The sequence below is a fragment of the Haemorhous mexicanus genome, chromosome 1 (genome assembly GCF_027477595.1).
Source record: "Haemorhous mexicanus isolate bHaeMex1 chromosome 1, bHaeMex1.pri, whole genome shotgun sequence".
Lineage (NCBI taxonomy): Eukaryota > Metazoa > Chordata > Aves > Passeriformes > Fringillidae > Haemorhous > Haemorhous mexicanus.
In genome coordinates, this window is record NC_082341.1 from 143,250,426 (window position 1) to 143,263,134 (window position 12,709).

Below are 12,709 nucleotides of genomic sequence, written 5' to 3' on the forward strand. Positions count from 1 at the left end.
CTCACTCTCCCACCAGCAGGATCAGAGACAGAACTGGAAGGGTAGAAACCAGAACATTCGTGGGTTGACATAGAGATAGTTTATTAGGGAAAGCAAAAGCTGAGAACACAAGTAAAGAAAAACAAGGAATTAATTCACTGCTTTCCACTGGAAATCAGGTGTTCAGCCATCTCCAGGGGAGCAGGGCCCCATCACATGTAATGGTGGCTTGGAAGACAAATACCATCACATGGAATGTCCCCTCCCCTTCCTCCTTTTTCTCCTCAGCTTTATATCCTGAGCACAAAGTCCTATGGTCTGGAATATCCCTTTGGTCACTTTGGGTCACCTGTCCCGGCTGTGTCTCCTCCCAGCCTGTCAGGCACATTGTATTTGGGTTGGTGTGCCCAGGTTTTGGTAGCAGGAGGGCTACAGGGGGTGGCTTCTGTGAGAAGTTGCTGGAAGCTTCCTCCATGTCTGACAGAGCTAATCCCAGCCAGCTCAAAGGTGGACCTACTCCTGGCCAAGCCTGGGTCAACTGAAAATGGTGGTAATGCCTCTGTGATAACATATTTAGGAGGAAGAAAAAAAAGTTATTGTGCAAATATAACTATGTCCAGAGAAGAGCAGAGTGAGAATATGTGAGAGAAAAAACTCTGCAGACACCAGGGTCAGTGGAGAAGGAGGAGGAAATACTCCTGGCAGCGGAGCTGAGATTCCCCTGCAGCCCATGGTGCAGCCCATGGTGAAGCAGCTGTGCTCCTGCAGCCCATGAAGGTCCATGGAGATGCGGACATCCACCTGCAGCCTGGGGAGGAGCACCACCTGGAGCAAGTGGGTGCCTGAGAGGAGACTGTGAACCCATGGGAAATCCATGCTGCAGAAGGCTCCTGGGAGGACCTATGAAGCTGTGGGGGACCCATGCTGGAGCAGCCTTTTCCTGAAGAGCTGCACTCTGTCAAAGAGTGACCCACATTGCAGCAATTTCTAGAGGACTGTTGCCTGTGGCATGGACTCACATTGGAGAGGATCATGGGGCCCCATGCTGGAATAGGGGAAGGACTCCTCTCCCTGAGCAGTGACAGAAACATCATGTGATGAACTGCCTGTAACATCATTCCCTGTCTCCCTATGCCACGCATGGGGAGGAGGTAGAGCTGAGAAGGAGGAAGGAGTGGAGGAAAGCTGTTTTTGAGGTCTTATTTTACTTCTCATTATCCTGCTCCAATTTCGTTAGTAATAAATAAAATTATTTTCTCTAACTTGAGTCCATTTTGCCCCTGACAGTGAGTGGTCTGTGTCTGTCCTTATCTCAGCTCATGGACTTCATTGTATTTTCTCTCCCTGTCCAGTTGCAGAGGGGAGTGATAGAGAGTCTATGGTAGGTGTCCCCCATCCAGCCAAAGTCAAGCCACTGCAGTCCTTTTGGTGCTGAAACCTAGGAATGACCCAGGGACTGACCACAATCTCCTCCCCAGTGTGGCAGAACGAAAAACAGAAGAGACCTTGACCCTGTGTAAACCCTGCTCAGCAATAACAAAAACATCTCTATAGTGTCAAACCTGTGTCCAGCACAAATCCAAAGCACAGCCCCATAGCAGTCACTGTAAAGACAGTTAACTCTGCCTCAGCCAAAACCAGCACAGGTTCTAAGGGACAATACTGTACTTCAGTTTTAAAAACAGAAAGTGAAGTTATTTTGTTTAGAGAAATAGGTCCTCTAGTTTCATTTTCACATACACAACATGTAAAAACTCTAAGCATCAGCTATACTGCTTCATGAAATAAAAGTATTCCTTGAGATCTAGACTGCAGACTTGTTATAAGAAGAAACATTCTTCAATTTTTCAGCCTGGAATATCAAAATTGTATTGGATACAAGCATTCTGAAGAAAAATCACCAAAAATGCACTTAAAAAAACCGTAGCCAATGATTATACAAAAATGGGAAGTACAGTCCAATTGTCCACACAGAATCGAACCCACTAATTACTCTTCCATCACCTGTAAAGTAATTGTTGAAAGAACTTAAAGTTTTCTCTCAAAACAATGCATTTTAAAATTAGATAACTGTTACTTGGGAGATTTAACTGAAATTCCACTTAACAAAATACTCTGTTTCTATAGGTATTTTTATTAACATAATGTGGTGTTTGGTTGGGCTGTTTCTATTTAAAAGAATTCTTCGGATATATTCAGACATTGCTGTGAACTATGGTATGAATGTGAAAGGTCATGTTACCACTGCCAGATCTTCAGAATTCATAGCACTTCTGAGCACTTCACCTGGTAAGAACATTGTGTGGAGGCTCAGCTGATAGCCTACTTGACTTTCTTTGAAAACCCAGCTTCTTTAAAGTTTAGTGCAAGTGACCAGGGTGAAACTTATACACTAGATTACATGAAAACTTTTCCTATGTGTAAAATAAATGCTTCTGGTTTTGTTTGGTTTTTCATTTGTGCTTCCATTCTTTTTCACTTTAGATAGAAATGATGAAGAAAAATATAGATTTCTGTTTAGACCAACTCTTTTATGTAGTTGAACAGTCAGACAAACAAAAAAGTTATTTAGGGTATCCTTAACAGTCCTTTCCTCATCTGTTCCTTCAACTATTTGCAATTGTCCTCATTCTTTATTTTGTAGATTCTTTCTAATCTTCACTACTTCAGAATTATAGGGGTCAGCTTGAGAGTTAGAATTCTTTTTCTCATGTTGTAAAATTTCATTTGGAAAAGCCAAGGGAAACTGCAACAATATACTCAGGAATTATTGATGATGAAGGGAAAACTAAAATTTGATTTCCTTACATCTGCTTCTAATAACTTTTCTAAAAATTATATTAGTGGATCAATGTAGAGTTTCCATTTCTTTTCAGATAGTAGGATCTGCATGCATACTTTGCATCCTTCTCCCTTCTAACCATGGTTTCACTGTCTCCATTTTGCCTACCTCTCTGCTGTAAAATTATTTTTTGCAGGAAACTTTTTGCCAAATAATGCATGGTAATCTGAGGTAAACTAGTCTTTAGTTGGAACACAGAAAAAATTACTTTGTGAAAGTCCTACTTGTAGCCAAGTGCCACTATGATGTGAATTGTTTCGGGATGGAGCCCAAGCTGAGTGCTCTTTCCATGTTGCAGATCAAATGGACATGTTTTACAGCAACACAATGAGTCAATTTTTTTGGAGCTGTTTTGAAGTCTCCATTCCATCTCATTCAATTTTCAGCTGCCTCCACTTGTTTAGCCTCTTATCAGCTTACATATATCACAAGGATAAGACACTCCTTTAGCCAAGTTAATTACATTGTCTTCATCCCATGCAATCATGAGCAGGCCTGGTTATTTTAATCATCTTCACGCCTACTTTCTTATACACACTTTGCTTCCACAGTAGCCATTCTATAATGTGTGAGCTGGACCCTTGCCTAGAAGTAAGCCGATCCCTGCATTACCCTGAAATGTTCTCATTGCATTTGCTTCTAATTGGGTAATGTGCTGCCCTGTTTTCATATGTTTTTCGTTCCTCGCTATCAAACATTCCATGCTTTTTTCATGACATGATTTATATGACTTCCTTGTCACCTGCATTCCTGCCAATTCTCCCAGAGATTCATCTCTAAATTGTTCTGTTTCTTCCAAAGTCTCACCCTCATACTGGTGCTAATTGAATATTTGCATACCCTGTTCCTTCTGTCTGGAACTCCCAGCCCTTTTAACTCACTGGATGTCCTTTGCCAAACACTTCTAAAAGTCAGGCTGAAACTTTCCCCTTTGAATATTGCTTTTTGTGTTCATATGTAATCCCTTTCAAATTGTTCGGAGCCCAGAAATGTTTCCACATTCAAGTGATCAGAAGTGAGAGATAACAGCAGGCTTTCAGGCCAAATCAGATATGGAATGATCTGTGAACCTGTCATTTCCTTGTAGAATTATACAACAGTGACAATCTCATGATGATTATGTCACATACCCTGACAAAAAATCAGGATGTCCTCCTTGTAAAAACAAATCCAGGAGGTCCTTCATATTCCTGAGCAGGTACAGGCCTGCTACATTTACATGCAGCAATATATTGGATGGCTTAGAGCTGCTGGAAACTGAAAGTCTGCAGTTTAGCAGCAGATAGAAATTGTTCAGCTATCTAGTTTCAAAGCAGTAAGTTTGAGAACTAAATTTCGTGTAAGTGTTGCATGATTAGCAGGAAGTTAACAGAAAATCTTTCCAATAAGTCAAAGGATACAGCCTGATCTGATCACCTCCCTCTTTCATCATGTTTTCAGCTCCTTCTGTTCCTCTTTAAATCTTGCTGTGTCTTGCCACAGAATTTAGGTCTTGTCAATCTACCAGTGTTGTGCCAATACATAAATGACATTATCAACTTAACATCAGAAGCTGCTATTAACATATCAGTGTAATCTCCAAGATAGAATCAGTTTAAAAAGATGATCAGTATAATACCTGTCTGTCAAATTTTGAAAATAAGCCATGGTTGTGGGTTTTTTTCACTATATTAATCCTACACCAGCATTTCTGCTAACTTGATTTCCTAGTTTAGTCTCCACTAGAGTTACATTGGAGAAATACTGAATTTCTGTGAGCTTTAAACAATAAACAATGTTTGTGCTTACCAAGTAGAAGGTATAAATAAATAAATGGCATAAATGTATTGTTATGAATGGGCATTACTTAAGCAAGTTTTTTCAGAACTGGAAGAAAAACTTTGCTGAAATGCAATAGCATACTAAAAGTGAAACAAGAGATTAGCTGGGCAGTAAGCACAAGGATTGGCTTCTAATTACCTAGAGATTTCATTATTGGTCAGACTTCATAACTACTGCAGAGGGGACAAAAATCTATTGAAGTAATATACAAGAGTCTAAATTACCTGCCACACTGGCATATGCCAGAGATAATGCTTGTGAGCAGCTGGACTTACACTAACATTTGACAAATTTCCCTACTGCAACATTTAATAAATAGAAAGGAATGCTTTTCTTAGATGCTCTTCTTCATTGCAAATAGCTTACTGAAGTGATAGCCATCATTTACTTTACAGTTTTGTCTTTCAGAAGTTCATTTCACCTCCTGAAGCTTCTTCTTTTGATTTCTCATTGTACTTGAGAAGAGGTTTGTGCCTTCCAACATTTTCTAAGAGGGAGATGTGCCCTGAACCTTTCAGGAGTACAACCACCTGCCAGTCCTGCAGGCAAGCACCAATGCAGCAGCAGCTGTCTCACTCTCTGTCAAGGAATTAGAGCAAATAAAGTCAGCTTTGTATCTAGATGCTAAGTTATAGTCAGGAAAAGGGGATGTTAATGGCGTAGACATATAAATATTGAAGTGGATATTTTATTTGAAAAGGCAGATAATACATACTGTTACATGCATATTTATTACCCTATTTTCTCTGTTGATTGTGTCTCTTGTGGGATTTTGGAAGGTTGAAGTAAGTCTTAGGTTATGACTTCAGTTCTTAGCACTAGATTTGAGAAAATAAATCTTTAAATAAATTAGTGCAAGTCCAAACTAGCAGAGTTTATTTTAGTGTGTTCAGTTTAGCCTTCCCAGTGTGTGACAGTGCACCGAGTGCCCTGCTGGGAGGGATGAGTTGTTGTGGCTGCACAGGAGCTCAGGGCCACAGCCATGGCTCAGAAGCAGAGCATCTGCTGGGAACTGCCATGGTCAATCTGAATTTACACTGCTCATGCATTCTGGAGCTTTCACTTCAGGCACAGAAAACATTTTCAGGCAGAGAATAACCTACAGCATATAATGGAATAAAAGAAAGAGAAGTTTCATTTTGCAGCTCTAAAACAAAAAAATCTCCACCTTAGTGAGTTCTTAGCCGGGTCACAGCTGGAACAGAAATTGAGTGCCCAATATTGGATAATCTGATCTTAAGGTTCCAAATGAATGCAGAAAGGAATTACAGCTGGTCTCTACTCACAAAAGAGCTACCAAGCACACACAACACATATTTCTATTGTAGTTGCTTACAGCAGGTTTCATTCTGGCCTCATATTTAAGCTTTTACATGGTTTTAAATGCTTGCTGCAAAGTCAGATCTTTGAGAGAGACATATGACTGGCAGAGAATAAATATTTTACATGGAATAATTACCTATTGCCTGAAGTCTTTGGCATGCTATCCAGCAAGAAAAAAAAAAAACATTTTAATACATGCCAACCACACCTACAAAAGATAAGTACCGTCACAAATCATACTCACTCATTCCAAGATTATCATTTGATAACCAGTCCAAATTGCTGTTGAGATAATAGCACGTCTTTTGATGTTACTGGCAAAGTGCAGGTAAAAATATTTCTGTGTTTGGCTTTCACCATTAGAGCTAAGATTTTACAAAACCTAACAACAAAACAAGAGCCAAAGCATAAGAGGAAGAATATTTTCTCATAGTAAATTAGATGCACTTCAGCATACTTTGGGGAAAAAAATGCCACCTAGTAGAAATGGACTATTAAGTGAAAAATGTATAAACACAATCCATTTTACTGTGCAAACTTTAGAAATATTTGGTACAATCTATTTAGTTTAAGCCTAGTTTTCTTAGACTAGGCTTAGACTTCTCTTAGCTTTTGGAAAATACTTGCAGCAAATATAATAGGTTCTCCCAACAATGAGAGAAGCTAAGTAACTTCAATCAGAAAAAATGCAAACTGTATCTTAGTGGCAGATTTCCTTGACACCTCAAGTCCCCATCCATTCAAATGCTGCCTCTCTAGCATCCCAGGAAGCTTTAATCAATGTCAGGTTTACACCAGAACAGAGCAGTTTATCAGTTTAAAACAATGGGATCCTTTATGCAGGGAGATTGTGACTCACTGCCTTGTTTGTCCTAGCTAATGAGAACTAACAGCACTCTCTGTAATGGATGTGCCATGGATATTACTGTGGGAACGTGCCTTCAGGAAGAGATCCAACTATCTTCCACTGTTTAGGCAAAGAGGATTGTTATTAAAATAATTTTGGAAACTCGTGTACAAGATGTACTTGAATTGCACAGTGAATAAATTAATGATTGTTCCAACTTATCATAGCTGTTCTGCACATATGTTCAACATGCAGCTTGTTGGCATTTTGGTGCTGTGTATGTGTGTGGGGAGAGGGGTGTGAGCAGACCTAGTCTGCTGACTCATCTTGATAGATGGATTGGGTTTTATCATCATTGAATCAGAGACACACTGCATGGTTCTCCAAAATGAAATAGCTTGAGGGAAAAGAATAAACATCCTGCATCAGACCTTACAGTAAATCAGACCAAGCAAAGGCTCAACTCAAGTGACTGGAAGGTTGCTCAGGATTTCTGCCAAGGTTTGTTACACCATAAATGAAAATCCACAAATTAGGAGATTAAAATCTTTTAAAGACCCTTGATTGCATATTTGCTGTGTGGAAAACTCTCAGGGACTGCTCATCTCCTGGTATTTCTGTTCCCCTGCTAGGAAGGCAGAGATCCAGAGCAGAGCATGTAGACTTGACCATTTCCTGCAGGAGCAGAGTGTTTAGGAAACCATCTGGGAGAACAGCTTCGTAAGGTTCCTGAACAGTGAAGAGTTATAAATTAAACTATTTACACCCAGCAACAACAGCAACAGATGTTTGAACACCTTCATCATTGTAATAATTTCTTATGCATTTCCTTTTAAGAAGGGCTGTGATCCTGATTTTGTGTTTACTGTGTTTGCTGTGATTACTGATTCATCCAGTGCATACAATCACTGAGAGGGTGAAGAAGCAGCATGTGCTTGTGACCAAGTGAAGACATGCATTTCAGTTTATTTCACATGATGAAATTTTGCTGGAAAGGTCAGGACTGTGAAGTATTTAGTAGGAAAGAAACAGATAAGATAAAGCATAAAAGCTAGCAAACCTGCTTTTCAGTTATTCATAACACTTCTTGTCCCAGTCATGCATGTTGTATAATGTCTGTATGTTCTCCTGCATGCACTATAAATTTTGTATCTATGTAAAAATATTCATTTATGTCCTGTTGGCTGGTGGGGGGCAGACCTGAAACCCATCCCTCACCTGAGCTAATAAGAAAAGTTTTTAAACATGTTCCTTTAAGCTGTTTTTAAAAAGCTTCCTTTAAATCTCAAGTGAGAACTGCTGCATTGAAATGCACCCACCATGAACCATGTCAGGGGCTCTTATTGCAGAAATGGGCAGGTGTAACTGATCAGAGATTCAGTGAAGGACTGACAAGCAAGTGCTCTCTATAGTGTTATAGACTTGTTTGAAAATGCAATTTTCATTTTAAATATGCAGTAAATGCGAAGAAAAAGAAGAGAAATTGAAATCATAAGTGTAAAATATTGAATTTTCAACCAGAATGCAAATGTTTGCATTCTGAAAAGCAGCTGAAGCATTGGCTGAGGTCTTCAAATTTCCATTCCTCCCTTCTGGCTTAACTCTTAAGCTAGAGCACACCTCCTCTGATACAACAAGGAATTTGTTTCTCCAACAAAAACATCAATATTTTCCATTTTAAAAAATTGCAAAAACTATGAAGGGTACTTTAATCATAACCCAAAAGCAATAAATTCCCATTATTGAGAACTAAAAGGGCATTAGATGATTATTGGACCTTTCAGGTGAGATGCAGAATGGGAACATAAAGGAGAAATGGGATGTCTGCAATATCTTTCCACTGTGCTCATCCACTACAAGGCTGTGTGCAGTCTGGCAGTAACATCTGTGTTGTTACTTAGACTGTCTTAAAACCCAGATGCTAAGACCATTTGATTTCCTCAATGTACTAGGCATAATAGAGACATAATCAGTCCCTGGTCTGTGCCCAGCTTCATCAAAATTGAGCACTATGTGTCTGTGCATTTTTTTGCAAACTACATTTCCTTTGTATTATTATAACCTGGAAAGCTGATATCTAAGAATAGACAATCACATGCAGCTATAATTAAACAGGATTATGAATATTAAATAAATTACTAAGACTTTCAAAAAAAATGTATGAATAATGTTGTTCAGAAAACTGAAAAGCAAAAGGAACTTTTCATCTAGTGTGGGAATGAATTAGAAAAAATTCCTTAAAAGTAGATCCCACAGTCTACATGATATTATCAATAGATATCTTTCTGATATTGCTAATCACTACTTCATATGTCCCTTATTTCTCCCAGCAGAGAACCAGAAAACCTAATCTCTGAACTGGACTGACCTGGCATGCTGTATTGGAAGACACCTGCCTTCCTGAAGAAGGGCAGCTAGGAAAGTCTTGGGAGCAGGGCTGAGGGAGGTCACCTTTCTGGGGCTGCCTTTGCATTACAGAACACTCAGTAAGCCAGGTAACCTTTGGAACGAGAGGGGCATGACACATGTTTGGGGGCCTTGTGCAAGACTAAGATGTAATCAGCCATTACACATTCATAACTAGTATTAATAAGCCATTAAAAAGATAGGAAACCCTGCATTGCTGTTCTACTCCTTTACACCTATTATCCTGTGAAATCTCAATGGATTTGGGTTGGGAATATGTGTTTGTTAACTTTACATTTATCACAGGCACATCATAGGTAATCCTAAAACCAATGGCAATCTGCCCCACAGAGCCCCTACACTGCATTACTTGTCAGCTGCCTTTTGGAAGCAGTTCAGCCTGTAGGCCCATGACAAAGATGAGCAGTTGGTCAGTGGGTTGTCCAAAAAGGCAATGTCTATTAAAGTAGGTGTAGCACCACTCTGTCCAGAGTCACATATCACACACAAAGATCCTCATCAGTTGGAAACACAGACAGAATAAACTCATGACTTTCTGGCAGAGACTATGTAGACATTTTGGTTTTCCCAACCTCCCTTTCCCCTTGGTAAGCAATTATTATCCTCATTGGAAATGTAAGGCATACTGAGACACATATCCTCAATACCCATGTGGGTGAAGAGGCAAAGTTTTACACATGCTCCTGAAAAGAGTGCTGTTGAGCATTTGGAGAGCAAATAAGAACTCCAGTATCCTTCTTGGTTATGAAAAGTACTTATTTTCTCTATGTATTTCAAAACCGAGTGCTCTAAATCCATAGAGGCATGTAGTGCTTGCACAGAATGAGAAATGCTTAAACACAGGACAGGTCATATAATCAAAATCATCCTTTGCATACTTGTAGTCTAATGAAAGTTTGGCATTAAAGGAGTCTAGAAATTAAATCTCCTATATAATTTAACCAAGCTTTGGTATTCTTCTGAGAATTTAATGTTATAATGCATTTGACCTCGGTAAATAATAAATATCAGCCTGAATATCACTTGCCACATTCTGACCAAATCTCCACAACAGCCTCCTTGCACTGTTTGGTAGCAAGAAGGGACCCGGATGTACTGACAGCCTTAGAGTGTTTGTTGCTACCATAGAAGCTTCTGGACACAGAAGCTACATAGAAGCTTCATTTACAGTGCCACTACAATTATTTCATAATGCTAACACAGCTATGAATTTGATATGAAATTGCATTTAAATTAAAATCATTCTCTTTCAGTTCAGCTCTCATGTAAGAAGTACCTGTGCCTCTTGATTTAATCACCTCACTATGTCAGATTGCCTAGAGCTCATGATCAAACTGCTCTAATTCCAGTTTTTAAAGGTCATGTAAACATGTGTGCTTTGTGAATTAGATGTAAATTCAATTCCCTATTCACAAAGCTTCCTAGTTAAGTTCCTTACCTATCCCTCAATTGCAAGCCAGCATCTGACAGCAGAATATTGACTTTTGAACTGTGTCAAAGACATGATTAAACAAAGAAATAACTGCCCCCTGCAATAGAGAATACAGATAAAGGGAAGTGAAGCTACATTTTTTCTAAATGGTCCTAATTATGTAGGTCAACTAACTCACTTTTTAACATGGTTGTTCCATGATTTTATTTGGGGTTTTTTATACTGTGCTTTTATAGGGGAGATATCTGCTGAGGAACAATATGTAGATGTCTAGGTACTCATGGATGGGTTTTATTGAAGATGTTACTGTAATTAAGGACTGCTTGAGTGTCCTTTTTAACAAGGTGTGCTGAAACAAACAAAAAAAAAAATTGAAATAATGAATGCTAGTTTTAAGCCATCTCCATCAAAGATTGAATGAAACACACCAAACAGTTCACCATTTCAATAATAATAACAGAGCAAGTATTTCTGATTCTGGCATTTCAGTTCACTTATGAATAACAGTTTCAGTGCTGATTTTCATAATTCTGAAAATAAAGTTATTACATTTATGGTCTTTTTAGATCTTTCCTTATAAGTAGTGACTAATTATCTGGGTGTAGTTATTCTGACCCTTATTACCTTGATTCACCCCATAGGTCTGTGCAGAACATAGCTTATCTCTGACTGGGGTTGATGATGGAAAAAAAAAAAATCAGCAGAGTGTCAGCTTTCCCCAGACATCTTCTTGTAGTATCCTGGAAATATCTAGTCTGAAATAATCCTGAACTCACTGTTTAGAACTTCTCTGCTGTGCCAGACCTGAAATCTGAGGATGGCAAGACCCAGAAAGTCACCAGTTTTGTGTAACAGTTAGATTTTGCAGCCAATAAAATCTCAACTTCTGTGTTCGCCTCTAGGTTTTCAACCTCTAGGTTGCAGATTTTCAAAGACCAGGAGAACAAAAACATCTTTTAAGAATGTGAAAATCTGAGATGAAAACACACACACAAACAAACAAACTAACTACAAAGCAACAAGTCACCCACATCTGTTGTCATGCCTGGTAAACCACAAGATACAAGAAAAGCTGTGGGATTGTCTAGGGCAGACAGTTATTCAGGGTACTTTGATGCTTACCACAGGCAGTGCTTTTTCCAGGTGCATCACCCTACAGACAAACCCTGCTGTGGGAAGATCCACAGTTCTTGTTAGGCCTCAAAACTTCTCAAACTGCATGAAGTTACAGCACTGTTAGAAAGGAAAAGAGAAGTTTCTTGGTACAGTGTGTTTTGCTGAGTGCCATGACAGGTTTGTAACAATGAGGAAAAGATAGAGAGCAAAACATTTCTAGGGGGCTGATAAAAAATCAGCATACATGTAAATTCATCATTCTTATCAATAAACCACTCCCTGCAGACTCTCCTGGTATGCTTACCAAAGATAAGGCATACAGCTACCTCATGGGCTCAGTGTTAGATGAAACAGCACTCCCACACTTAGGTCAGACAAGAGCTGAGTTTTAGCCACTCATCTGCCTTGAGGTCCCGCTGTGGTCTTGATACTTACATTTCTTCCTTTCAGAAATAAATGAAAGGCAATTTTGGCCACCAGGTGTCTTAGAAAAATAAAACCTAATAGTAACTGGAATAAAAGATTTAAGGGAATTAAGCATAATAATTAGTGCATCTGAATATCTTCTGCTAAAATCAAATATTACAAACTTTGTTCTCATCTGAAAAGTTAAAAAAAAATTAGTCAAGAAGGTCTCTGGACCACTAGAGTAAATTTTCTTTACCAAGTCTTGGGAAAGAAAAGATAATCCAAGGAATTGCTGACTTGCCAAAGCGATCGTAGCATTTAAAGAAAATGGCCCAGGAAATGATGTATCAGTTATTCTGATTCTAACCTTAGGGAAAAAAAAATTAGAAAGCTGGACAAAGGAGCACTCTATCAACAGGGAATTATGAGCTAAAAATAAAGCTATACCATTCAACGTAGTTTCAGAGAAAGTAGTTCTTGTCAAATTATCTTATTTAGATTTTTCTTTTATAAG